Below are 24,215 nucleotides of genomic sequence, written 5' to 3'. Positions count from 1 at the left end.
TGCACCTAGTCCTACTCAACATCTATTTTTCTAGGTTGCAATTGACATAGGCTGTTGTTCTCTCCCATAAACTAAGCTCTGTGAAGGCGGGGACAGTTGCTGCTTTCCACTGTTATAATCTTAGTGCCTTGCACAGTGCCCAGTAGAAGCCTTATAAATACTTACTGATTAAAAAAAAAAAATTGACTAGGAAAAGAAAATTAAGAATATGAGCTTTGGAGTAACAAATCTTGGGTTTAAATCTCACCTTTTCTACTGTAGGTCATGTGTGACCATTGCCACTTACTAACGATATGAAGTATGCTGACCTCTTGAAGCCTTAGTTTTCTCATTTGTAATATGGGAATAATAGTGAAGCCAAATTCACAGGGTTGTTTTCAGGTTTCAATGAGATAAAACATGCAAAGCAATTAGCCCAGTGACTAGAACATGATAAATGCTTAATAAATGTCACTATTGGTAATACTGTCTTTGCAAGACATACAAAGTCTAGAACCAGGCTGCCTGGACTCAAACCCTCCTACTGACCATGGGAACTTGGGCAAATCATTTAACCTCTCTGTACCTCAGTTCCTGCATCTTTAAAATGGAAAAGTGACAGAATATGCCTCATGAGATTGTCATGAGGGATAAATGAATTAATGTATGGGAAGTGCTTAGAAGAGTGTCTATGACAAAGATTCTCTCCTTGATCAAACTTTAGTCAGACTGTTCTGAGCCCTGTGCTTAACTAAACCTGACCTTTGGTTTCTGCTTCTATCCTTGTAGATCTAGTTTTGGCAAGGAACCAGTCAAGTCAGTTTAGCCAGAAAAACCCACCTTTGATATATGATCACTCTTGACATCTGAATAAGTTCTTCACCCCCACTATTTCACAAGTGATGTATGATCACCTTGGACTGCCTTTAGCAAGAATCTGGTCAGGTAACTCCTTCATTCTTCTCCTTGGCTATAAATCTCTACTTTTTTCTTATTTTATTTGGAATTGAGCTCAGTTCTACATTGAAATCTCTTTTCTCTTATTGCAACAGTCTTGAATAAAAATCATTTTTTGCTGCTTCAACTATCATTAGGCTCTGGTTTTTCATTGATAACTGGCATACAGTTAGGCTGAGGGAACAGTAACTATTATTATTTCTTTGTATGAAAAGCAAACTGCTTTTGTCTTAAAGGGAGAGTAAAGCTTAATTTTCACCCGTAGCCTCTTTTTGGAAGGATAAGAAAGATAACAGGAATTGATAGTGTATTCCAGATGAAAGGTAAAATGCTTTCACTCTTTTAGACATTGGGCCACTTCAATGCTTAGTAGCAGTAGATTATAAAAATCCAGATATTTTTTTACAAAGCAGATTAAAAATGGATTTGTGACTAAACCTTCACTTTTTCAGGGATTTTTCTGGTATTACGCAAGAAAAAAATGCTATGTTTTGCAAAGCTGTGGTATCACGTGGGTGAAATTATTTATAAGTTCACTTGGTGTCATTTCATTTTTAATGTTTTTATCTGATCAAAGAAGATGCTTGTAGGTTGATTTTAATATATGAGTTTTAAAATTTATAATAAGTCTTTTTTTTTTTTTTTTCTGAATTTCCACCATCCCTAGTCCTTTACTGTGTGGCAAAACATACACAGTTTAGTTCTAGTGCTTTATTTTAACTCTCAGAGAAACAGAATTTCCATGTCATTTTTGAAAGTTTCCAAGAAGTGTTTCTTTAGTAAAAGGTGAAAAATTTACATGATCTGAAGAGAAACTAGAAAATTAGAAACGTATTTCTTATGAGAGGCTAAGCACGCAGCTTGGGGTAATTTAATACACAAATGAGCAAATAGCAGAAGAGAATCGTATGAGAATGCCAGAATTCTGTTAAGTAGCAAATAGCTTTTCTGCAGTTAAAAGCAGCATATTTTATCATGATAGTCACTGAATAAATAAATAAGGAGCTTGAGAAACTGAATCTTATAGGTGAGAATGAGTGTGGGAGCCAAGGATGGGAAACTATCTAAGAAGCTAGGTAAGTCCCTAGCTTTAACATACTGGCATAGAGGAAAAACGACCCTTAAGAGAAGGAATTTTTATTGAAATGAGGTTAAACTTGTGTAAATATCATGACTCTATTTTTATCTCTTTGCATTAATTGAAACTTGTTTTTCTCTGACAGTATTTTCTTTCCAGTAGAAAAAGATACTTACTAGGAAAAAATTCTCCCTGAGTCTCTTGCATTTCTACATATCTGGTGAGCAGAGGCACTGGCTGCTCACATTCTGGACTATGTTTTCAAGGATATTTGTATAGCAAACAGCTTTGGGAGATATAGTGTCTCCCTTCAGGTCAAAAGTCAGGCATTTTTACTGCCTATCATAAAAACTTCGGGGTCTCAAAGATCATGGTTTCTCTCTTGTATTTCAACCCACAGATTGTGCAGTTGTTACCTTTTTCATATCCCCCTAAAAGAATTAAGACTTCCAAAATGACACAAGAAAATGATAATTCTCCGGTGACTGCTGTTGCTATAAAACTATATATATATATATACACACACATATATATGTGTTATATATACATTATATATGTTCTATATATGTTATATATATACAAACACACACATATAACTATATATTATATATACATATAAAAACTATATATACACATATACATATACTATATATATAGTTACACACATACACACATATATGTAGTTACAAAGGAGTTTTATTATATTTTTCTTCCAGCACTCATGAAGCTGTGGCAAGCTAACTTGCTACTTGCAAATAGCATAAAATCTCAAAACTCTTCAAAAATTCTTGACAATACTTTTTCTCACATTCCATTCCCAAAGAATTTTATACATTTTTTGCTCTCCATTAGCAATTTCTTAAAGTTCTTTCATATTATTTTTCTCTTACTGCTTTTCTTAGTTACCTATAAACAACATATCTACTTTCTTCTACCGTTCTTAATAATTTTATGCATTACCTATTGCCTCACTGTCTTCCTTATTACCCTCCCTTGTTCCCCTCCCTTGAGAATATCTTTATACTTCCTTCCCCGATTATCAGATGCCTCAGTTCCATGGACTCCATTAAAAAAAAAGTTACTTAATCACCTAATTTGATTTTATATTTTATCAGTAAAAACTGCTTTGCCTGCAAGATTTCAAATTCTGAAACTTCCTGCTCTGACAACAACCTCTTGTATTTTTCATCTTCTTCTCCATCATTCATCTTTAACTAGCACTCATCTTCACCTTTCAGTCCTTTGATACAATTCTCCATTATTGATTGCGTATTGAGAACTTGGAATGTGCTAAATACTGTGCTATGCAAACATTTATTTCTCATAACAAATTGTGGAAATAGGCACTTTTATTATCTTGATTTCAGAGATTAGAAATTTGAGGCTTGAAGATGAAATGAAATTCTGAAGGCTATAGAGACAGAAGATTACAGATCCAGGGCATGATTTAAGGTCTGATAAACTCCAGGCCTCTACATGATATCTGGCTTTACCACCCATTTTGTAGTGGTAAACTTTTTAACACCTATAGGCAACTCCTTAGAATCTTAGACTATTGCATGTTGCCAAATAAAGTTAAAAATCTGAGTAAGTGTGCCCATAAAATCTGTGCTGTGTTCTGTATCAAACTCATTCTGCCACTCAGCAACTTTTTGATCACATTTTGTTGTCGATTTTCCATTTGTTCTCATAGTAATTATTCAGAATCTTCTTTATATTTCTCAAGACCCCAACCCTATATAAGTCACTCTTATTTGAAGCCACTCAGTAGAAGATTTCTTGGTTCATTCCACGGAGAGTCTTTTTCTCTCTCTTTTTTTACTCCTTTCTCTCAGGATGCAATATCTTCCAAGACCAGGCCTTCCATAGATGGTCATAAACCCATCTCTTTCAGAACATCACTCCATTAATCATGTCCCCTCTCTTACTTTTTTAACCATAAATAATACTCTCTTTAATGGCACATTAAAAAAAAAATTACTCTTACTCTTATAGCTGCCAAGGATTTCTTTGCATTTTAATTTCTTGCATTTGGTGTTCGCTTTCTTCATTCACTGAAACATTGTTCTCAAAAGTCATTGGGTATTTTATAAATGCCCCGTCTAATGCCTTCCTGTTAATTTTCACCTTCATTATATCAGTGTAACATTTGACAATTTGCTCCTCTTTCCAAGTTAAAGCAAAAGGCCAGAGCTCCAAGCTAGGTCTCTGAATTCAAAACTGGCTTTGAATTTAGATTCTTCAACTAAACTAGCTGTGAAATCTTAAAACTTAACTCTTCTGAGCCTCAGTTTCCACATCTCTAAGAGCACTTCTATATGTACCTTTAGGCTACTTAGGAGGATAAAATGAGATTATTAGCATACAATTCTTAACATGCAATGATGTATAATGGATCTTCTACAAATGGCAACTATTTCTGGTATGTCACTAACACAGTGTCTGACACATAGCAATTTGTTTCTATCTTCCTCCCCCAACTTCTCTTTTGCTTTATGTGATGTTGCATATTATTGGTTTTCCATTTAGTTTTTTGGACAGATATTTTCCTTTTTCCTTGGTCTTGTCTCCATTATATTTTCTGAGAATATGTTTCCGGGCTTAATCCTCAGACCACCTATTTCCTCTGTACATTTGTGTCTTTGTCCAACTGTATCCTCTCCTGCACCTTCTACTACCATTTTTATGCCAGTGATGCCTCAATCTATAATTCTAATGCCAAATATTTGAAATCAAAGCTTTTAAAATTAGCTATTACTTGATGATAACATAATCATTATAAAAATTCAAATAATATAAATATATAGAGAGCAAAACATGAAAATTCCTCTCCTCCCCAACATCTGGTCTTTTATCATCTGCTATTTCTCTCAGGCATAGGAGGTAGGACATGTATTATTATACAGCTTTTTCTATGCATTTTTATCCAACCCACAGATGACAACATGCAGGATTTGATTTTTTAAAAAATACTGTAACCCTATACTCTTAATCTGCATTTCCAGTTTCCTATTATAAACCACCATCTAGGAAAATGGAAAGTTAAAATACAACCTATAGAAAACTACACGCTTGTCCCTTCTCAAACAGCCTCTATTCTTGACTTCTCTGTCTGGCACAGGCACTGCCATTATCCCAGTCCTCATGGTTCAGACTCTGAGTCTCTTTGACCTTTCCTTCTCCTACATCCCCTACCACACTAATTATTCGCCAGGTTGTATAAATTCCAGCTCTATAGTATCTCTTTTGTCCTGTCTCTTAAATTCTTTGCATGAGGTTTTTTGGATCACACTGATAGTATGATTCAGACCACCAATTTATATAAGAAATGCTTTGTACTTCGGTTTTTTAAGGATGATATTTTTCCTTCTTAGACCAGTGCCAAGTTTTAGACTCATATTTGTTGTTCTATTCTGTATTTCCCTTATCACACTTTAATTCTTTATCACGCTTTCTACTTTTGTCACTACAATAGATGCTCTTCAGAAGTACAGATTACATTATTCACTTCTAATAGATTCTTCATCTTGAATATTTATTTTTCTTTTTCAGTGCTCAAACAGTGGTGCTTTTTACCATTGATTTTTGAACTTCATTTGACAAAGTATGGGAATTTCCCCACTTCTGTTGTCTCCTTGCCTTAATTTATTCTATACACCATTGGGGGAAAAAACTTCCTAAATTTTAGCTCCAATCATGTCAATATTTTGCTCGAACTACTCTCCATTAACTACTGAATATGTATATAATTCTTTCCTAGGCAACAAAACCTTCCATAATATGACTCCAAAATGTCTTTCTGGTTTATGTACACCCAATTTCACTTCCTAAACTTTAGACAAGCTAGACTACTCATGTTCCTCACAGTCATTGCTATTTAAGTTTTCATATTTCACATTTTCTAGCTTTGATATTTTTTTAAGACTGAGGCTTTTTAAGATTCCTGCCTCCATCTCCATCTATTAAAACACTACATATTTTAATTTCAAATCACATATCTTATAATTCTGGTGGAATTAATCATATTTTCTTCTTTTTCTTCAACTAATTGAGACTTTGTCTCATTGCCTACTGGACTATCAGCCCGACCTCTATTTTGTTTATCTCTCCTGCAGTGTCTTGCACAGGGCATGGAAAATTAAGTATGTGGAAAATTAAGTATTAATAGTTACTGTACTGATGGAAGCACATAAATAACTTTTGAGGAAGGTAACCTGCTTCTGGAGATAGAAAATAAGAAACAATAGCAATTATCTTAAACATTAATTAGTTAATTTTTTATTCATTCAATATATATATATTGGGTAGATACTTTGTGTTGGGTACCATGCTGGACACGGAAATGTGATAGAAAAAGGGCAGTATTACCTTTGTTTCCAAGGAGCTTAAAATGAAGGAGAAAAAACAGTGTAATAAAGTAAAATAAAAAGTGATAGAGGCAGTGCAGGGTGTAGTGGGGACACATAACTGAGCAGTCTGACTTGTTTGGTAGAGACACAGGAAGTGATAATCTGAAGGAATGGTAGGATCTAGCCAGGAGGTAATGCAGGCAGGGTGTGGCTGATTGTTTCATACATAGAAATAGTAAGTATGGTGGTCTTGTGGGTAGAATGCACATGGCACATGGAATAAGTTTGGTTCAGCTGGTATCTAGGATAAAGAGAATGCCAAGAGATCTAATGAAGAGATTCAATCACAGAAGGTTTCATAAATTATGGTAAAATGCTTGAACTTTTCCCTTAAAGAAACCATTGAAAGATTTTAAAACAAGGAATAACTTGATCAAATTGATGTTTTGAAAGTTTCCTTTTGCTGCGGAAAATGGAGACAGACTGAATGTAAAGGGATCTATTAAAAGTCTGTTTTAAGAATCCAAGTGATCTGATCTTGGAAGCTAAAACAGGGTCGGGCCTGGTTAGTACTTGGATGGGAGACCACCTAGGAACACTGGGTGCTGTAGATGAAAAAAAAAAAAAATCCAGGTGAGGTGGGGGGGGTGAAAAATGGAGTTTGCATTAGCATATTAAATGAGCTGGGAGAAGGGAAGAAGTGTAGATGGCAGGTTAATTAGAGAGAAACAGCCAAAGACTAAAGCAGAGAGGCCCAGGAGAACACTCTGAAATTAAAATATGAAAAATTAGGTATCCCAGCATGGTGAGCCAAAGTAAACCCATCGCAGCATTTGAGTTCACAGTCTTTCAGAAGATGAAAGGGCTTTGGACTAATCAAAAGCAATTTCTGTGATGTCATTTTATAGTAGAGACTTTCACAAAGTTCACAGAATGAGGCTCGTATTTATAAGAGAAGATGGAAAGAGTAAACTCTTAGAGAGGTTGTGTTTGTACTTAGAGAAGCAAAATGTTACTTCAGTAATGACATTATAGAATGAGGAGACATGAACTCTCTGAACTATCTTGTTTGATCATCTAGAAGAATGGTCTTGGATACCTTTTTATGACAAAAAAATGTTGCACTTGAAAGAATGTTTGGATGTTAGTAACACTCAGACTTTGAGGAAATGGAAGCTTAAAGAAACTTCTGATGAAGAATAGTAATTAAAGCTGAATAGAATTGATATGTATGACATATGCCAGGGGAAAGTAAATTATTTTGTAAGAATTTTAGAGAAAGGCAGTGTCTGTTTACTCTTAAATTAATATGAGATAGCATGGACATGTCTGTGTTAATTTTAAGAAATATTTTATTATCTTCCACTTTATCAAAATGTTCTATCTCACAACTATGTACATTCTATATTTTTGACAAATGGGCCTTTTTGCACAAATTTCATCATCAAATTTGTTCAAGAATAAATTTCTGAAAGTGGAACTTCCTTATATTTGCTCTTGTGACAGTTAATGAAGATGGATAGGATAAAGCAGAGACTTCGCTTTGCCAAGGAGAAGCTCTCATTCTCCACTGTGTTGGCTAAAGGCAAATTTGTTTTCAAAGGGAAAAAAATAGAATTATCTAAATTGCTTAATTCTTGTGGAAAGCCATGGTCAGCCAGCTTGCCCCCAAACATACACTTTTGTGAAACAAGCACATGTCATACTCTCACATACACGTTCAACAGGAACCTCAATGTTTTTCTCCTTTAGCCAGACATTTACTGTTATCAAAAATGTTTATATTTGATCTGACGAAAAAAGAATTCTTTGCATTTCATTTATTTCAGATTAACTATCTGAATAAACATTTCTTGTTGCTTTAATCTGAGTTATAAAGACTGTAATTAGATTCAGGGAATGACTATAGAAATTTGGAGGTCACAGGCAAATTTGAGAAAGATTCTTGCCCGCAGCTAATTTAAAAATCAATATACCAGTCAAGTATATGAAGCAATTGGAAGTCTCATATATTGCTGGTGGGAGTCAAATTGGTATAATTACTCTGGAAAACTATTTAGAAAAATCTACTAAGGATGATTATACACCTATACTATGGTCCAGCAATGTTAGTCCTGGGTATTGTGTTACTTGACAGAAATTATTTGTATGAGAATATTCATATCACCATTAGCCAGAATAGTCCCACACTAGAAACGATTGAAATATCCTCTACAGAATAGAATACTGCATAACAATAAAAAAAGGATAAACTATTGATCCAAGCAACAACATGGATGAATCTTAAAAATAATGTTGAGTAGAAAAAGCCAGGTACAAAAGGATACATACTATATCAGTATGGTTCAATTTTTTTTTTTTTTTTTTTTTTTTTAGTTTAGAAGCATGCACAATGGACCCATTAGGATAAAGATTAGAACAGTGCTTATCTTTGGTGGGGGATATTGATCTGGAGAGGGCACAGAGGAACTTTCTGTTATGCTGGAGATGTCTGAGATTTGAACATGATTATAAGAGTGAATATTAAAAAAGGGATTATACATATATAAAGATTCAATTAGCTGTATATTTCAGATTTATACATTTAACAGTATGTTATGGTCCAATTAAAAAGTGGATCATTTCCCTGCATCAGTGATTTTTTTTTTTAGCTTTTTTATTTACAGAGAAGGCAAAAGGAGGATTTGCTTCATTCGCCATGACTTTGCTGGCCCTACGTTGTTTCCAGGTAGATCAGACAAAGCTACAAAATCTTACTAAACTGAGTAATTGATTTTCAGTTAGGAGGTAACAACTGTAACAACTGAATATTTATTGGATTTAAAGTAGTTATTAAAGATAATTTGATTTACAGAGCCACAGAGGCTTTGAGAGCATTCTGTAAATAATTCTTTTTGAATTTGCTATATCTATGCATCAGTAGTCATAGGACTATGACCTTGACCACCTCTGTGTCCCTTGGTTTGCTCTATTGGGGCCTATGAACTTATGAAGTCTTTATCTAGGTTTCTCTAGATGTCCTTACAAAGGCTGTCAATGGCCAGATTTCACCTTCTTTGTAGTTTGAACCATAAACTTTGGAAGATAAGGCTGCATTTTAGAAAGCACAAGAAAATGAAAATGTCTGTAACTTTAGAAAATATTGGGGCAAGGTAGTCTAATTTTCACAATAGCAATCCATTATTTTAATAGATGTTTTAATCAGTGTTTTGAACTCTGCATCTGGTAGATCGCTTGTCTCCATTTTGTTTAGTTCCTTTTCTGGAGTTTTGTTCTGTTCTTTCATGTGGGATGTCTCTTTGTCTTCCCATTTTGGCTGCCTACTTGTGTTTGTTTCTATGTATTAGGCAGGGTTGCTATGTCTCCCAGTCTTAGTAGATTGGCTTTATATAGTAGGCATGCCGTGGGTCCCAGTGGCACAGCCTTCCCTGGTCACCTGAGCCAGCTACTTCAGGTATGTCCCTTATATGGGTTGTGTGTGCCCTCCTGCTATAATTGAGCTTCTATTGCTATTTGCTTGTCAGTAGGAAGGATTGTCCCTCGGGCTGATTGGCCGTGATTAGCAGAGGAGCTATTGTGCAGGAGCTGACCCTATGGAGCAGGATTCACATTAGCAGGGTTCTGGTGGCTGCTAAAGTAAAAGGTTCTGGTGCCCTTTGGGTATGTTGTCCTCAGATGTGACTACTGGTGGTGCTGCAGCTCAGACCGAAGCCAACCACCAGTTGTGCAGACTGGGGCATCCTGGGAGAGGCCCTGCCACAGGCCAAGTTCAGCCACAGCCAGTGCCCTGCCTGGGGCCACCTGGCATGAACCACCAAGCAATCTGCAGATGGCTGCCACCCATGCTAGGGTTGGAAGTGCCTCAAAAAGCCAAGCTGCAAACCCAGGCTGGCTGCTGCTAGTGTTGGGATTGGAGCTACCCAGCAAGAGGTATGGGGCACACTGAGGCCTGATGCTGCTTCCTAAGGTTTTGTGAACCTTTGAGAGATTTTAAGAAAGTACACAGCAAGAGCCAAGACAGGGCATTTGTATGAGAAGTCCATTGGAAGTGGACACAGTGAGAGGGGTAGGGTCTCAGGGAATCACCTGGGTGGGGCAACCACCCAGGAGACTCAGATATGGCTGGGTCTTCAAGCCAGGCTGGGGAGGGCTCAATGAAGGAACAATGCCTTCTGCCAGCACTTCTGTCTGGGAGAAAGCTGCCTCTCCAACCCTCACCCTGAAGTCAGACAACTCAGTCCCTTCCCGTATGTCCCTGGTAACTTTTAAGCTGCTGCTCCAGAGATGGAGCTCAGAGCGAGGGAGTCTGTTACTGAGTAAGTCCATACATGGGCCCCTTTAGAGAAACATCTGTGACTTTTTCAATTCTCTATCTCACTCTGCCACAATCTCTGCTGGTTTTCACAGCCAGAAGTTGTGGGTACTACTCTTCCTGGCACTGGACACTGGGCTGGGGAGCCTGGTGTGGGGCCAGGGCCCCTCACTCTTCTGCAGGGATCTCCGCAGCTGATATATTCCTCCTGATTTTCAACTGCTACGTGTGGGTGTGGGACCAGACCATTCACAACTCTACCCCTCCTACCAGTCTCAAGGTTGTCTCTAATGTGTGTTTCTAGTTGTAGGACTTCTGTTCAGCTAAACTTCAGGTAACTCTGTAGTGTAGTGTAATTTTGATGAGAGAAGGCAAGCACAGAATTTACCTACTCCACCATCTCGACCATAAGCCTAAGATCCATCTTCTTTATCTCTAAAGTAGAGCTTGTTGTAGTGAGTTGACTACAAAGTACTTTGCATTTAGTAGAACAATACCCAATATACCTTAGGAAGTCAGTGTTACCTATCATCATCAAATAATATTAACATTAAAATAACAACTAACTACTGTTTATTAGCTTATATTTATATGACGAATCTGGTGAAAACTTCTCTGTGGAACTGTCACTGTGTATTCACATCAAGCTCTCCCTGTCTTTTTTTATCTTTTAGCTTGCTAACTGTGTTTATCCTCCATGCTAAATTGAATTCATTTATATAATGGTTTTACAACTGAGGTAAATAGGATGAGATTCATTAGTGTTGGACTGATTCGTGCTTAGCAACCATATGGGAAATTTCTTGACAGCTAAGCTACCTAGGCCCCATAGCACCAGTTAATAGAAAATGCATCATCTACAATGAATTCATTTGTTATTGTAGTGGGAACATTCAGTTTCCTAGTATTTTTTATTTGCAGCTGCATTAGGCCCAAAGTTTTCAATATTTTTACTTTAAAGATATTGTTTACATTTGAAAATAGTATTCAAAGCATCAAAGGCTCTTTCTAGTTGTGAGACAGCATACAGGGTAATGACTCTGTAGCCCTGTTAGAACATGACAGTGGAGCAGCTGTGGGAGCCAGTGGGACTCAAAGCTCCTGTTGAGTTATAAAAAGTGCCAGGTACCTGAACTTGTATATATGAAATAGAAATATTTGTCTGTGTTAAATTTGAACATTATAATCATGAATGGAATTATTCAGTGACATTAGGCGAATGAACAAAAGTACCAACTATTGCCAGTGCTCATATCTTTCACTGTGATTATAGTTATATGACACCAACCTAAATAATAAATTTACTCAAAAAAATTTTAAAAAGCATATATTCATATCAAATGGTTCCTATAGACCAAAATATCTATTTGGTTCCAATTTTTATGGCTTAATTAGTAATTTTATTATAATGGATAATCTAAATATTAATTCCAACTAAAGCACAATTTTGATCTTATAGATCTAAAGTAGTTCGCTTTCCTGAAGAATCATTCTTTGAATTTGGAGCTTGGATTAGGAAAAAGGGGAAAAAATAGGAATTTTATGTCATATTTAAAAGAATAATCATAGAGACAGAAATTTATTTTCACAAATTTTATAACAATAAAAAACATAAGGCTCTATGGACATGAACCCATTCCAAAATCAATATTAAGATCCTTCAATCTGTTATCTATTATCTCTTTCGAAGCCAGTGTTTCCACTAGAATACACTGTACTCAAATTGTTTGAGTCACTAAGACATCTATTGACTCTACTTGTTTTTAACTGTTGTCTTTAGATGATACACATCTTTTTTTTAAAGAAACATCAAAGCTAACAGGGAAAACAGCTGAAGAATGTGCCATAAGAAAACACAGAAAACAAAAAGAGCTGGAAAGTGTGGTAGTTCTGTTCACCTATATGCGTCGAAAGCCGATCAGACAGTGAGCACAACCGCACAGGAGAGAACACAACGAATGGACTAGATTCAACTAGTTAAGGGTTGAATAGCTGGAGAAATATCTTTTAATTTGTCAATTAGTGTTTTTTTCTTTTGTTATGTCACACAATCAAGAAATATTTTTTTGATATTTATTTATTTATTTTATTAGATTTATTAGAGTGACATTAGTCAATAAAATTATATAGACTTTGCATGTACAATTCAGTAATATATCATCTGTATATTACGTTGTGTGTTCACCACTCAAAATCAAATCTCCTTCTGTAGATAAAGGTAAAGGTAGTCAAATGTATGATGATGGAAGAAATATTTCTTATAGTACCTCCTAGAAGCAAACATGTTCTAGACACTGAAGATTTATCAGTGAACGAGCAGAAGTAGTGTGCGGCCTATGATCAAGTTAGGAGACTGGTTGTTCCTTCTAAATTTTCAATAATTGATAGGGTTGTGATGGGTAGGTGTTAGGGAAAGCAGTATGCAATGAGACCGAAAACATAGGTAGGTAGACTGTGGATTACAGATGATGGGGCCTTTTAGCTGTACCCATCCCTCTGGCTATGAGCACCCTCGTCTCTGGCTTCAATAAAGTAAATTTAGTCCAAGCTTTTATGAGTCTGACAAACCACAAACAAAAATTAGGAAATGTTAAACGTTAGGAAGGCAATGAAAGGGGAATGTGATGTGTGAGAGGACAGGAGTTTGGAGCAGTGCAGCCTTAAGTAATGTGGTTTTAAAAGGTTTCTCTGAGAAGATAACATCTGAGCTGAGTCTTGGATGACGAGAAGGAGAATGTTTGTGAAAGCCCTGAGATGGGCATGATGCTTTCAAGAAACAGAAAAAAGACACCAGATGAGAGCAAATGGAAGGGTTAGGAAGACATTGAAGTCATTCAAGCCATAACAGAGCTAATTGATTAACTCCCAACTGCTCTCCTCCTCGAAATTCCTTGGGATTAGATAAACAAACTAATGACAGTCCATATCATCAAAACATACTAGTCATCCATTCTTTAAGAAATTAATTTATAACTGCCATAGTTTTTGGCAGAACATGAAATTTATCTTCCCGGAAAACATTTATTCTGAAAAATTGTGTACTGAAAATAACAAGGTTTATGGGAAAATAAAATTGGTTCAGACCACTTAAAATCTATGCAACTTTGTGACTGGAACATTAACAAACATGGTAACAGTGTCTGAAGGCAAAACAGCTAGTAGCTGCCTCAGGGAATGTTAAAAAACACAAGAAAAATAAAATGGAAATGCAGACTTGCTAACTTGAGACAGTGCAACTGGAATTGGAGCTCAGAGCAAAGGAAGAGGAGCATTTCAAGGCTGTGGTGCACCTCTTTGGAGAAGAAATCCTGGATGCAGGCACTCGTTTGAAATAATATAGAAATGAAGGAACCCTGTCTGTGAAGCTACCAAGCTAAGACTGCCCTCTTTTTCTGCTAAAGGTTATACTTTTCCTCCATTATACTAGCTTCCCTTGCCTGGAAAAAAAAAATGTGTATCAATCAACACAATTTCTGTATTGTATACTGGTACAATTCCTCTACTTACCAATTGCTTTAGAACTGATTGGTTTATAAAAACACATTGGTGGCAGAAGACTGTAGCTCGTTTTCTTTTATGTTTAGTCTCTATAAGCATACTGTGTTATAATTCAATTCCATTCAGTTCAATTCACTTTAATGCAACTCAGTTCAACTGAACTCGTCAACTAGACTTTATTGAGTGCCTACTTTATGTAAGTTACTTTAATAACTTAAAATGTATTTAATAAAAGACCCGGTCAGTTAATATATTATTGAATTCTGGAGTCTTCACTTTTTATGTCAGATCATTCTTGGGTGGAAAAAGTTATTTCGACATTGAATGTTTTAAGAAGACCACTTCAATTACTAATTTTTCTGAAAGAATTGCATGTAAGTTAACTAATAAAACCAAATTGAAAGTTTATTAGTTTATTTTAAATGTAGGATGGAAGTTTTTAAGAGATAATTTTATGGTGAATGCTCATGAAAATTGAATAATAATCCCATCATTTATCTATTTTGTAAAGTAAGAATTTCCATTTAAAATGGGAGACACACTTTCAAGAATAGCCTCTATGAGAATATAGTCAATAATACTGTAATAACCATCTACAGTGTCAGGTGGGTACTAGACTTATCAGGGAGATCACTTTGTAAGTTATATAAGTGTCTAACCACTATGCTGTATACCTGAAACTAATAAAATATTGAATGTTAACTGTGGCTGATAAAAAAAATAATTAGCCCCTATGGTTTTCTTTAGTGCAGCATTCTATATGGCGTGCTCTGAAAAATAGTCATTCTCTGTGGTTGCTAATGAGCAGTAAGTATAGTGGGTTCTGTAGGGGAGGCAAAAATGTTACCCATACCTCTTAAGATCTCCAGCCAGGCTTGAGAATTAAATAGGTAGAAGGCAGATTAACAGGAGAAAAGCATATAAATTTATTCACAATAAGTTTTACATGATATAGCCCTCATAAGGAAACAAAGACCTGAAGAATTGGGAAAACCTTTGTTTTTACTGCTTTGAACAAAGAGAGGCAATTGTGGAAAATAACTAAAATAGATGGAGAGACTAAAGGGAGATAAGAATTATTTTAACAGGGTCTGCTTATATAGAATTCTCTTGGCCTCAACTCCCATCTCTGGTGATAAGAAAGTTACTTCTCCCCTGGCTTAGGGAGGGCAGCTCTCACATGGGAGTTTCATTTTCTGTTTAAGGAAAGAGAAAGGGGGAAGTTAGAGTACTCATTTTGTACCTGCTATTCTTCAAGTACCTTTAACTCGAAATAATCCTTATGCCTAAGTGGCAAATTTTAGAATGGCATATTATGCCACCCTTCAGTTCCATAATTAAGTCAGTCTGGGAATCCTGGTTAAACAGAGCTAAACACATATCTTTGCTATTAGACTTAAAATTTTTCTGTATTTTAATGTGCCTTATAAATTTCCAAGAAGGGGATATGCTATGTGTCATTTACCAAAGTCATTTGTCCATGAAACTCTTCATGAAATATCTTAGGAAACTGGTGTTCCAAAAACATGTTTTGGGAAATCCTAATCTGTTTTACATAACTTGGAAGTAAAAAAAGGATCTTATCTTCCTTCTTTCTTTTACTGACCGTAAGAATAAATATAAACAAGGCTATATACTAACATCTTAACCTCAACATGTTGCCTCTAAACTATTCATGAAACCAACCATGTCTGTCTGTGGGGAATTTCATAATGTGCAAAGCAAGTAGTATCAGCCAATTGCCATTAAAAAAATAATGTGACATGACTGTGGCTGGAATGTGCTATACAGAGACTTAAGGGGTAGTAATGCCACAACATAGATACATTTAGCTATTTTATATTCAATATTATAGTGTTTGGGAAATGGTCACTTGAGTGTAAGGTTCTTCTTTTCCATGTCTGTCATTGCCAAGTTAACATTTGTGTGTGTGCCAGAATCCATTCAAACATACTTGTTCGCTAGCTTCAGTTTTATGTATAATGGTTTTAACCAGTGGTACCCTCAATGATAACAATTTTCGGGAGTAACATCATATTTTATGCATTTCCCAGTCAGATTATATGTGATACTTGAATTCCAATCTAAGCATGAAATCACCTATTTTAAAAGGTCTAATAATGAGCTAATCCTCTGGGGAAAACACCTAAAACAGTTAGTAGACAGCTAAGAGAACATCATGTGAGGTCAGCACATTTGTATGGATGGTCTAAAGAACCCTTAAAAATTCTGTAGCCTGCCTACAAAATGCAATATACATAATTTCATGTCTATAACCCTGTACACTAATTCTTATGTTTCTTAATTATTGAGAGCCACTGAATATATTAAAGGAAGAAAATCAGAACATTCTATATGTAGATGTCTGGGTATTAAATCCATTTTTTGTTAAGATAACTCTCTTATCCCTAGCAGGAGAACAGAAGGTAGGTGGAAAATTCTAAAGCACTGATTTATCTTTAGTTCTTTTTTCCTTTTCATCTTACTATTAAGCTTCTGTAAATTTTGTACAAATTAACACATTTATTTATTATAAGAATATCTCATCTCCACAGGTAGTAGCTTCCATAGTTCAGTACATGAATTAAATGTTGAAATTCTATATCTCTTTCTTCTGTGCTCCATAATACTTTGTACTTATCTTTATTATAGCACTTCTCACAATAGATTATAATTGTATGATTATATCTTCACCCCACTAGATAGGATCTAGGTCTCCTTTATTTTATACTACTAGTACCTCAGACAGTGACTCCTATGTGGCAGGTGCTCAAATATTTTTGTTGAATTAAAAAGTCTGTATCCCGGTCTTTGTGGGAGATATGTGTTTCCCAATTCATTTTAATTGTCTTTGCATTTATTGTTAATTTTTTAAATTAATAAACTTTATTTTTAACAGAAATTTTAAGTTCACAGCAAAATTGAGTAGAAACTACAGAGAGTTCCCATGTGCCCCTGTCCCCACACATGCACAATCTCCCTGCACAACAGCCAAAGTCCATAGGTTACATTAGGGTTTACTCTTGGTGCTCTATATTCTATGGGTTTTGATCAATGAACAATGACATGTATCCATCGTTGTAATATTGTACTGAATAGTTTCACTATCCTAAAAATCCTCTATGGTCTACCTATGTACCCCTTCTCCTCCCTAACCCCTGGCAACCACTAATCTTTTACTGTCTTTAACGTTTTGCCTTTTCCAGAATGTCATACAGTTGGAATCATACATTATGTAGCCTTTTCAGATTGGCTTCTTTCATTTAATAATATGCAATTAAGTTTATCCCATGTTTCTTAATGGCTTGATAGCTCATTTCTTTTTAGTGTTGAATAATATTTCATTGTCTGATTGTACCACAGCTTGTTTATCCACTCACTTAATGAGGGACATCTTGGTTGCTTCCGTGTTTGGGCGATTATAAATAATGGTGCTACAAACATCTGTGTGCAAGTTTTTAAAAAATTTTTCAATTGCAGTTGGCATGCAATATTATATTAATTTCAGGTATACAACATAGTGATGAAACATTTATATACCTTACAAAGTTATCACTCTAAGTCGAGTACCCATATGAAACTATTCATAGTTATTACAATACTATTGACTAAATTCCCTGTGCTGTACTTTATGTCCCCATGACTGTTATCATAACTGGTAATTTGTGCTTCTTAATCCCTTTCTGTGTGCAAGTTTTTGTGTAGACATATATTTTTCAGTCCTGAGGGTAAATACCAAGGAGCAGGATTGCTGGATCAAGTGGATGTACCATTTTTCACTCTCACCAACAATGTTTCTCCACATTCCCTTCAGTGTTTGGTGCCATCAGTGTTTTGGATTTGGGCCGTTTTGATAGACGTGTAGTGGTATCTCATTGTTGTTTTAAGCTGCATTTTCCTGATGATATATGATGTGGAACATATCTTTATTTTCTTAGTTAAGATCTGTATATTTTCTGTGATGAGCTGTCCAGATCTTTTGTCCATTTTTAAATCGAATTATTTGTTTTCTTATTGATAAGTTTTAAGAATTCTGTGTGTATTTTGGATAATGATACTTTATCAGATGTATCTTTTACAAATATTTTCTCCCATTGGTGGCTTGTCTTCTCATTCTCTTGAGAGTGTCTTTCAAAGAGCCAAAGTTTTTAATTTTAATGTAATCCAGCCTCTCAATTATTTCTTTCTTGAATCATGCCTTTGGTGTTGCGTCTAAAATATCATTGTCATACCCAAGGTCATCTAATTTTATCCTTAGTATCTTCTAGGAGTGTTATAGTTTTGTGTTTTACATGTAGGTTTATGATCCACTGCTTTTGCCGTATCCCATACATTTTGATAAATTGTATTTTCATTTTCATTTCATTAAACATACATTTATTATTTATTTTTCAATTATAGTTGGCATACAGTATTGTAATAGTTTTAGCTATACAACATAGCGATTAGATATTTATATCTCTTATGAAGCGATCACCCTGATAAATCAAGTACCACCTGACACCATACATAGTTATTACAATTTTATTGACTATATTCCCTATGCTATACTTTGCATCCTCATGACTATTTTGTAACTACCAATTTGTACTTCTTAATCCCTTTCCCTTTTTTGCCCATGGCCCCAACACACCTCTCAAGTGGCAGCCATCAAAATGTTTTCTTTATCTATAAGTTTGTTTCTGTTTTGTTTGTTAATTTTGTTCTTTAGACACCTCATGCAAGTGAAATTATATGGAATTTTTCTTTCTCTGTCTGAATTATTCCACTCAGCATAATATCTTCTGTGTCTCGGTGTCATTGTGGATGGCAAAGTTGTATTTTTTTTTATGGCTGAATAAGATTCTATTGTACATATGTGCCACCTCTTATTTATCCATTCATCCATTGATAGACACTAAAGTTGCCTTCATATCTTGGCTATTGTATAATGCTGCAATGAACATATGTATGCATATGTCCCTTTGAAATTGTGTTTGAGTTTCTTCAAATAAATTCTCAGAATTGGGATTACTGAGTCCTTCTTAGTCTCTTGTTATTTCTTTTGTTTTAATATCTATTTTGGTCTATGGCCATGTCACCCTGAAAGTGCTGGATCTTGTCTGATCTCAGAAGCTAAGCAGGGTCAGGCCTGATTAGTACTTGGATGAGAGACCACCTAGGAATACCAGGTGCTGTAGGTGTTTATAAAAAAAAATTCTATTTTGTCTGGTATAGGTATTGCAACCCCAGCTTTGTTTTTTTTTTTTCATTTTCATTTTTATGAAATATCTTTTTCATTCCCTTTACATTTAGTCTGTATGTGTCTTTTGCTCTGAAGTGAGTCTCTTGATGGAAGTATATGTAAGGGTCTTGTTTTCTTATACATTCAGCCACCCTATCTTCCGATTGGAGCATTTAATTCATTTACATTTAAAGTAATTGATGATAGATATGTAGTTATTGCCATTTTATTATTCATATTTTTTAAAATATTTTTTTCCTTCTTTTTCTTCTAAAATTTCTTGTAATATTAGTTTGGTGTTGATTAACTCCTTTAACTTTTTCTCGTCTGTCCTTCGATCCTAAATGATAGTTTTGCTGGGAATAATTGTGGTTGTAGATCCTTGCTTTTCATCACTTTGAATGTGTCCTTCCAATCCCTTCTGGCCTGCAAAGTTTCTGTTGAGAAATTAGCTTACAGTCTTATGGTAGCTCCTTTTTAGGTAACCAATTGCTTTTCTCTTGCTGCTTTTAAGGTTCTTTCTTTGCCTTTAACATTTAGCATTTTAATTATGATGTGTCTTGGCGTGGGTCTATTTGGGTTTATCTTGTTTGAGACTGTGCACTTTCTGGGCTTATAAGTCTTATTTCCTTCACCAAGTTAGGGAAGTTTTTCCATCATTATTTCTTGAAATAGGTTTTCAATTCCTTGCTCTCTCTCTTCTTTGGTGTCCTTATGATGCAAACATTGGTATGTTTAATGTTGTCACAGAGGCCCCTTAAACTATCCTCATTTTATTTGGATTCTTTTTTCTTGTTGCTGTTTTGATTGGGTGTTTCCTGCTACCTTATCTTCTAAGCTGCAGATTCGATCTTCTGCTTCACCTAATCTATTGATTCCTCCTGAGGTATTCTTCATTTCTGATTGGTTCTAACTCCAATTTTATGTTTTCTATCTTTGTTAAAGGTCTCACTGAGTTCATTTGCTCTTCCCCTAAGTTCATCGAGCATCCTTATAACCAGTGTTTTGAACTCTACATCTGGTAGATTGCTTGTCTCCATTTTGTTTAGTTCCTTTTCTGGAGCTTTGTTTTGTTCTTTCATTTGGGACATGTTTCTTTGTCTCCATATTTTGGGTGCCTCCCTGTGTTTGTTTCTATGTATTAGGTAGGGTTCCTAAGTCTTCTGGTCTTAGTAGAGTGACCTCACATAGTAGGTGTCCTGTAGGGTTCAGTGGTGCTATCTCCCTGGCCACCTGAGCTGAGTACTCCAGGTGTGTCCCTTGTATGGGTTGTGTGTGCTCTCCTGTTGTAATTGAACCCTGATTGCCGTTTGCACATCAATGGGAGGAATTGACCCTAGGGTTGATTGATCGTGAAGACTGGCTGGTGAGTGGCTGACCTTATGGAGCAGGATTTGCTTTAGCAGGGCTCGGGTGCCTGCCCTTTTTGCCCTTTGGGTGTGTTGTCTTCAGATGTGCTATAGCTCTGAAGTTGGCAGCTGGATATGCTTGCCTCGGGGCCTCCTGGGCGAGGGCCCTGTGCAGGCCAAGTTCAGCTTCCACCTGCGCCCTTTTGGGGGCCACCTGGCATGAGACACCAAGCAGTCTGAAGATGGCCACCACCTGTGCTGGGCTTGGAGGTGCCTAAAGAGGCCAAGCCTGAACCAAGACTGGCTGCTGCTAGTGCCAGGTTGGGGCTGCTTAGCAAGAGGTATGTGGTACACTGAGGCCAAAACTTTGCTTGTTTACATTTTGTGAACCTTTGAGAGATTTTAGGAAAGGCCACAGCATTAGTCTTTATTGGAAAAGCCACTGTAGGCAGCTTGGATGGGTCTGCAAGTTTGGTGGGGTAAGGTCTCAGGGAATCATCAGGATAGGGTAACCAGTGTTAGCCAGGGTGATGGAGATTCAGATATTGGAACAGCCTGAGTCTGCCCATCCAGCCTTTGCCCCTAAGCCAGACAATTCAGTTCCTCCCCATATGTCCCTGGTGTCTTTTAAGCTGCTGCCACAGTGCTGTAGCTTACAGTGAGTGAGTCCTTCAACAAGGAAGTTCCTGTGATCAATGTTTAAGAGGAGCTCCTGGGACTCCAGCAGCCCTTCATCTCACTCAGCCACAATCTCCACTGGTTTTCACAGCCAGAAATTGTGGGGACTTCTGTTTCTGGCTCTGAAACCCTGAGCTGGGGAACCTTGTGTGGGACTGGGGCTCCTCACTCCTCAGGGGAACCTCTATAGATGAGATATCCCTCCTGATGTCTAACCACCATACTTGGGTGTGGGATCAGCTTGTTCAATGCCTCTGCCTCTCCTCCCAGTCTTAATGTGGTTTTTTTCTATATGTCCTTAGTTGTAGGACTTCTGTTCAGGTAGACCTCAAGTGATTCTCAATGATGGTTGTTCTGCAGTGTAGTTGTAATTTTGATGTGGTTTTGAGAGGAGGCAGCCACAGCATTTACCCACTTTGCCATCTTGACTGGAAATCCTAATTAAAAATATTTTTAAACTTGAGATTTCTTCTTTGACCCACATGTTATTTAGAAATGTGGTGTTTAATCTCCACGTATCCTGGGATTTCCTAGTTATCTTTCTGTTATTGATTACTAGTTTGATTCTCTCGTGGTGGTTTGAGAGCAGACTTTGTAGAAATTCTGTTCTTTAAAATGTGTTAAGGGGTGTTTTATGGCACAGTATGTAATACATGTTGGTTAATATTCCATGTGAACTTGAACAGAGTGCCATTGGATGAAGTAGTCTATAGCTGTCAATTGTGTCCAGTGATCAATGGTACAGTTGAGTTCAATTATGTACTTACTGATTTTTTCTGCCTGCTGCAAGAAGGAATTTTTCTCTGATATTTACTGTGAGGCCCTGGTAGAGCTCCTGGAGGTAAAACTCACAAAATGTGAGGTACTTCTTGAATAAATCCCTCTGAACTTTTTCGCCCTGACTGTTTTACATTGTGCTTTCAGAAATTAATCCGTTACAATTCATGTTTCCCTAAGTTGGCACTGGTTTTCACGGCAGTTTTTGTTTGTGGATTTTTGCTGTAGTAAATTGTGATTCTCTCTTTTCTCCACCAGTTTCTCCAATTTTCAGGGCAGAGGTTTGTTCTGTGATATTACTTCTCTGACAAACCTAAGAGTTGTCGTCGATACTTTTCAGTGTAGTCAGTTTTCTACTTGTTAGGATGAAGTAGCAACTTTTAACTTCCTTACATGCCAGGCTAGATCAGTTTTTGTTTGTTTCTTATTGTTTATTTTTTTAGGGCATATATGAGATCCCTGGTTTTAATTTCTTTTCAGCCCCTCATTGATGTGGTAGAACAACTGTTGAGGACTTGTGAATAAATTCTTACATATTTATGAATTTACAGTTTTTTTTTCTTAATTTTATTTCTGTATTTTTTAAATAACATTCAGCCTAACCAATAAAATTTTAGGTGACTTGGCCCCTTTATAGTATATATTATCTGCTTGTGATAAAGAGGGGAACAGATGGCTGACAAACTTCAAATCTGATCTTTTTAAACCAAATTCAGAAAATGAACTTATCATAATGTTCGCCACTGCTACTTGTATTTTCCAAAGTCTGAAATTCGCATTTCTTCCTAATGCCTTTGTTTTTCAGAAACTTAAGAAATCACATTTTGTCTAAAGTGGAAAAGTAGTTGGATTACCTCTAATAAGGTCAATCCTCTGACAAAGCATGCTTTGTTCCTCCTTAAAGCAAGGTAACCTTTTAAAGAAAAGAGTGAGTAGGATATAAAGGTGGTCAAATTTCTGTGGGCGCCTGTGGATTCTGTTTTAGCCAGGACTAGAAAGTTGAGCATACAATTAATTTTCTGCTTAAAAGTTCTTCAGGTAAAACAGACTCTGCAAAACCACCAGATAGGCATACCCTCTTGGAATACTTAGACATTTCTGTTTCCTGGACTCTATGACCACATATCTAAGCTTTCTAAAATAATTCTCCTCTTGTATAATTTTGTCCTTTCTTAATAAAAGTGTTGCATTAAATATTAATAAAAATGATCTAATATTTATCTTTGTACATTTTAAATGTAAGTGAATTAATAAGTCAAGATAAAATATATTAACAGTCTGATTTTTTTCCTTTAGAAAGTAAAAGTTTATATAAAATATTAAGAATATTGAATTCATACTTTTTTCTTTCTTTTCTTTCTCTTCCTTTCCTCACTCTTTTCCTTTCTTCTTTATTCCTTTCATTTTTCTCACCAACAACTATTTATTAAATATATGTGCATATACCTACACAGTATGAGTCTTGTTATATTATTTTTAAGATTGGTTTTTGTTGTACAATGAGGTCACATCAGTGAGGCTTATGATGCAGAGGTAATGAGAAACTAAGTAGGCAATAAATTCTCAATAAACCGAGCAAAAAGATCATCTCTAGTTTCTTCTCTCCATGCCTTCCTCAAAGAGTGGAATCTGAATTCTTTGTGAACACAACACATATTTCCTCCCCCATACAGATCTTTCTAGTGCTCCCCAGGAAGACTTTGAGTCATAGACTATATCTGAAGACTCGGTCAACCTTACAGAGTTAAACCTTGTATTCTGTGATTAGCCCTAACCAAACATCTGATCTAGTTCTGGCTAGAGTTCCTGTTCTTTAATTTTTTTTTAATAGAACCTCCATTTATGATATCTCTCAGCCACCAAAAATTTGCTGCATAATTCTTATTCGCAAGTCTCCCAGGTAAATTGTGGCAAGGCACTGTAGATGAGATATTAAATAACGAAGTAAATCAGTAGCATTATATTTCCTTAGAAAGTTGTCAAGTAGAGAATAAGAGCTCTAAGAAGCTGTTTC

General features: G+C 36.0%; 1 protein-coding gene and 1 pseudogene across 4 annotated transcripts in view; both read left to right on the top strand.

Annotated features, from left to right (window-relative positions):
- Window positions 1-24,215, top strand: part of ARL6IP6 (ADP ribosylation factor like GTPase 6 interacting protein 6) — a 198,682-nt gene that overhangs the window by 109,192 nt on the left and 65,275 nt on the right. The gene's annotated exons all lie outside the window — the stretch shown is intronic.
- Window positions 19,238-19,356, top strand: LOC118613909 (annotated as a pseudogene).

This window comes from Rousettus aegyptiacus, unplaced genomic scaffold (assembly GCF_014176215.1).
Source record: "Rousettus aegyptiacus isolate mRouAeg1 unplaced genomic scaffold, mRouAeg1.p scaffold_m13_p_2, whole genome shotgun sequence".
In the NCBI taxonomy this organism is placed as follows: Eukaryota; Metazoa; Chordata; class Mammalia; order Chiroptera; family Pteropodidae; genus Rousettus; species Rousettus aegyptiacus.
Note: the sequence above shows the minus strand (reverse complement) of the source record. Positions and strands in the feature narration are given on the sequence as shown.